This window comes from Delphinapterus leucas, chromosome 6 (assembly GCF_059928025.1).
Source record: "Delphinapterus leucas isolate spDelLeu-1000000601 "Yukka" chromosome 6, BTC_Dleu_Yukka2, whole genome shotgun sequence".
Taxonomy (NCBI): domain Eukaryota; kingdom Metazoa; phylum Chordata; class Mammalia; order Artiodactyla; family Monodontidae; genus Delphinapterus; species Delphinapterus leucas.
Window position 1 is genome coordinate 48,339,645 of NC_143134.1, and position 5,347 is coordinate 48,344,991.

The window sequence follows — 5,347 nt, forward strand, 5'->3', positions numbered from 1 at the left end:
AATTTTGTATCCTGCTACTTTACCAAATTCATTGATTAGCTCTAGTAGTTTTCTGGTAGTCTCTTTAGGATTCTCTACGTATAGTATCATGTCATCTGCAAACAGTGACAGTTTTACTTCTTCTTTTCCAATTTGTATTCCTTTTATTTCTTTTTCTTCTCTGATTGCTGTAGCTAAAACTTCCAATACAATGTTGAGTAATAGTGGTGAGAGTGGGAAACCTTGTCTTGTTCCTGATCTTAGTGGAAATGCTTTCAGTTTTACACCATTGAGAACGATATTGGCTGTGGGTTTGTCATATGTGGCCTTACTATGCTGAGGTAGGTTCCCTCTGTGCCTACTTTCTGGAGGGTATTTATCATCAATGGGTGTTGAATTTTGTTGAAAGCTTTTTCTGCATCTGTTGAGATTATATGCTTTTTATCCTTCAGTTTGCTAATATGGTGTTTCACATTGATTGATTTGCGTATATTGGGGAATTGTTGCATTCCTGTGATAAACCCCACATGATCATGGTGTATGATCCTTTTTATGTGCTGTTGAATTCTGTTTGCTAGTATTTTTTTGTGTGTGTGTGTGGTACACGGGCCTCTCACTGTTGTGGCCTCTCCCGTTGCGGAGCAACAGGCTCCGGACGCGCAGGCCCAGCGGCCATGGCCCACGGGCCCAGCCGCCCCGCGGCACACGGGATCCTCCCGGACCGGGACACGAATCGGTGTCCCCTGCATCGGCAGGCGGACTCTCCACCACTGCGCCACCAGGGAAGCCCCTGTTTGCTAGTATTTTGTGGAGGATTTTGGCATCTATGTTCATCAGTGATATTGGCCTGTAGTTTTCTTTCTTGTGACATCTTTGTCTAGTTTTGGTATCAGGGTGATGGTGGCTTCATAGAATGAGTTTGGGAGTGTTCCTCCCTCTAGTATATTTTGAAGTGTTTGAGAAGGATAGATGTTAGCTCTTCTCTAAATGTTAGAATTCTTCTGTGAAGCTATGTGGTCCTGGGCCTTTGTTTGTTGGAAGATTTTTAATCACAGTCTCAATTTCAGTGCTTATGATTGGTCTGTTTATAGTTTTTCTTTCTTCCTGCTTCAGTCAGAAGGTTTTACTTTTCTAAGAATTTGTCCATTTCTTCCAGGTTGTCCATTTTATTGTCATATAGTTGCTCGTATTCATTTCTAATTGTGTTGGTTTGAGTCTTTTCCCTTTTTTTTTGATGAGTTTATGGTCTAATGGTTTATCAGTTTTGTTTATCTTCTCAAAGAACTGGATTTTAATTTTATTGATCTTTGCTATTGTTTCCTTCATTTCTTTTTCATTTATTTCTGATCTGATATTTATGATTACTTTCCTTCTGCTAACTTCAGGGTTTTTTGTTCTTCTTTCTTTAATTGCTTTGGCTGGAAGTTTAGGTTGTTTATTTGAGCTTTTGCTTGTTTCTTAATGTAGGTTTGTATTGCTATAACCTTCCCTCTTGGAACTGTTTTCGCTGCATCCCATAGGTTTTGGGTCATCGTGTTTTCATTGTCATTTTTTTTTGATTTCCTCTTTGATTTCTTTAGTGATCTCTTGGTTATTTAGTAGTGTATTGTTTAGCTTCCATGTGTTTGTATATTTTAGTTTTTCTTTTCCTGTCATTGTTATCTAGTCTCAAAGTTTTGTGGTCAGAAAAGATACTTGATACGATTTCAATTTTCTTAAATTTACCAGGGTTTGATTTGTGACCCAAGATATGGGGTCACAAATGGAGAACACTCTGGAGAATGTTCCATGAGCATTTGAGGAGAAAGTGTATTCTGTTGTTTTTGGATAGAATGTCCTATAAATATCAATTAAGTCCATCTTGTTTAATGTGTCATTTAAAGCTTGTGTTTCCTTATTTATTTTCATTTCGGATGATCTATCCATTGGTTAAATTGGGTTGTTAAAGTCCCCTACTATGATTGTGTTACTGTCGATTCCTCCTTTATGGCTGTTAGTATTTGCCTTATGTATTGAGGTGCTCGTGTGTTGGGTGCATAAATATTTACAATTGTTATACTTCTTCTTGGTTTGATCCCTTGATCATATGTAGTGTCCTTCTTTGTCTCTTGTAATTGTCTTTATTTTAAGGTCTATTTTGTCTGATATGAGAATTGATACTTCAGCTTTCTTTCAATTTCCATTTACATGGAATACCTTTTTCCATCCTCTTACTTTCAGTCTGTATGTGTCCCTAGGTCTGAAGTGGGTCTCTTGTAGACAGCATATATACAGATATTGCTTTTGTATCCATTCAGCCAGTCTGTGTCTTTTGGTTGGAGCATTTAATCCATTTACATTTAAGGTAGTTATCGATATCTATGTTCCTATTACCGTTTTCTTAATTGTTCTGGGTTTGTTATTGTAGGTCTTTCCCTTCTCTTGTGTTTCCTGCCTTGAGAAGTTCCTTTATCGATTGTTGTAAAGCTGGTTTGGTGGTGCTGAATTCTCTTAGCTTTTGCTTGTTTGTAAAGGTTTTATTTTCTCCATCGAATCTGTATAACATCCTTGCTGGGTAGAGTAATCTTGGTTGTAGTTTTTTCCCTTTCATCACTTTAAATATGTCCTGCCACTCCCTTCCGGCTTTTAGAGTTTCTGCTGAAAGATTAGCAATTAACCTTATGGGTATTCCCTTGTATGTTATTTGTTGTTTTTTCCTTGCTGCTTTTAATATTTTTTGTTTGTATTTAATTTTTGATAGTTTGACTAATATGTATCTTGGCATGTTTCTCCTTGGATTTATCCTGTATGGGACTCTCTGTGCTTCCTGGACTTGACTGACTGTTTTCTTTCCCACGTTAGGGAAGTTTTCAACTATAATCTCTTCAAATATTTTCTCAGTCCCTTTATTTTTCTCTTCTCCTGGGACCCCTATAATTCGAATGTTGGTGCGTTTAATGTTTTCCCAGAAGTCTCTGAGTGTGTCCTTAATTCTTTTCATTCTTTTTTCTTTATTCTGCTCTGTGGCAGTTATTTCCACTATTTTATCTTCCAGGTCACTTATCTGTTCTTCTGCCTTAGTTATTCTGCTGTTGAATCCTTCTAGAAAAATATGGAATGCTTCACAAATTTGTGTGTCATCCTTGTGCAGGGGCCATGTTTATCTCTATATCATACCAATTTTTACTATATGTACTGCTGAAGCGAGCACTTATCTACATTTTATGTATAAGGAACTGAAGTAACTTTCCCAAGTTTTCTTGATTGTAGAGTGACATCAGCTCAGGTCTTGAGTGGAGGCACAGAGCTTTAAACTGATGCAGTATGGCTCCAGGGTTCATGATTATAATCACTTTAAGAGTGTAGGATTTTAGAAGCCATTAATAATACTCAGAAGAATAATGAAAGGTCTTTCCTAAGAGGCAATTAGGAATTAACTTTTGACTTACCATTTTAGGAAAGCAATAATTTTCATCAAAACCATAGCTTCCAACCTCTTTAATCATATCTAAGTCAGAATCATTAAGAGCATAAATCAACTGATATTTTAGGTGTATAGTTTGAAGTAGTAAATAGAAGGCTATTATTCTAGTACTCAGGATATGTATCCCTTTAATATTTCTAGTGTTATCAATTTCTCCAAAATATATCATTTAAAAAGAATTGTTAGAAAAACTGTAAATAGGGAGAGATTGAAGATGGCAGAGTAAGAGGATATGGAGCATGTCTCCCCCAACAAACACATCAGAAATAATCTACACGTGGAACAATTTTAACTAGCTTGAAATTGGTAGAAGGACTCCTGTACAACCAGGGCTTTAAGAAATATGCACATGTAATCTGGTAGGAAGGGAAGAAAAGTGATCAATTTGGCACCTGTGCATCTGGGAGGAGAAGGGGAGGAAAAAGGAAGATTCACAGGCAGACATCCCCCTTTTAGGATTGAGCAGTGACAGCCACAGATTGGGTGCCCCTGTCCTGGGGTCTTATATGGGGGAAGACCTGACTGGTTGGAGGACTAACAGGAGGGCTATGTGAAGTCTGGAATCTGATCATGAAAAACACACATGCTGATTTGCCTCCAGGTCAGGGTGGAGAGAGATCTGTTCTAGCAGCTGCCAGTTTCACGGGACCACCTCTCTGTGTGCCTCAGCATGACCTGAACAAACACTCCAGCCCTGCTCGCTCCACATCACAGCACAGCCCTGGAACCGGGGTGGCCATGACTGTGGAGAAGACTCGACTATGGGAGGAACTAAGAGGCAACATGGTCCTGTGGAGGAGCCTGGGTGGATTGGCAGCAGCCATCATTGGCACTTACTCAAGCAGAGCATCAGATTTCTTATGGTGGCTGCTCCACCACAGCTTACACCCCGTTACACGCTGAGAGTCCACTTGGGTCCCGCCTGCCCAGCAGGGTAGTGGCGCCAGAGACTGGGGGCAGTGATCGTCTGTGGGGGACAAAGGAGACTTGAACCCGAGACTGTGTATGAATGGAACAAGGGAATCAACTGGGCGTGCCTACATAGGCAGCACATCAGAGACAGCTAAGACTTCTGTCTGCAGCTGACATGAGCCCAGAGCCCTCACAAGCCCCACTTGCTTCAGTACTCCCCCACTCTGGGGCAAAAGTCTTGGTGCAGAGAGAGGGGAAAACACATACGTAAAGGTAACAGAAGCAGCTCAGGCCAGACCCTCAGGGCTTCCACTCCAGCAACTTGAGATCAGACCTTTCCCCCATAGGGTTGTGATGGCCACTGGGCAGAGAGGAAGCCCCGCCTCACACTCATTCTAGCCTTAGACCTTCCATCTTCAGCCCCACCTCCATCAAAGTGATAGCTGCCAGCTCACCTTGAGGAAAGACATGACTTGTGTCTATGTCAGTTTCAGCTCTGCCACCAAAGGCACTGGGCACATGCAGTCTGTATAGGGACACTTCCACATAATAACACCCCTTCAAGAACACAGTAGGTAACTGTTTCACATAAATTCATAGAGGCAGAGAAAGTTAAGTAAGATGATTACACAGGAACTACTCTCAATTAAAGAGCAAGATAAAACCCCGGAAAAAGCAATTAAACAGAAATAAACAATTTATGAGATAAAGTACTCAAAGCAGTAATAATAAGAATGTTGTCTGAATTAGGGCAAAGAATAGTGGTACACAGTGAAGAGTTTATTAACGAACTAGAAAATATAAAAAAGACTCAATCAGAAATGAAGAATTCAATAGCTGAAGTAAAAAACACACTGGAAGAAATGAATATCAGACTAAGTGACACAGAAGAATGCATAAATACTCTGGAAGATAAATAATGGAAATCACCCAATCAGAACAGCAAAAAGAAAAACAAATTAAAAAATGAAAACAGTTTAAGAGATCTCTAAG

At 39.7% G+C, this 5,347-nt stretch overlaps 1 non-coding gene across 1 annotated transcript; it reads right to left on the reverse strand.

Annotated features, from left to right (window-relative positions):
- Window positions 1-3,064: 3,064 nt before the first annotated feature.
- LOC115803858 (U6 spliceosomal RNA) lies at window positions 3,065-3,169 on the reverse strand. The gene has a single exon (XR_004024653.1). It is a non-coding gene; the product is annotated as a U6 spliceosomal RNA (small nuclear RNA).
- Window positions 3,170-5,347: the final 2,178 nt, after the last annotated feature.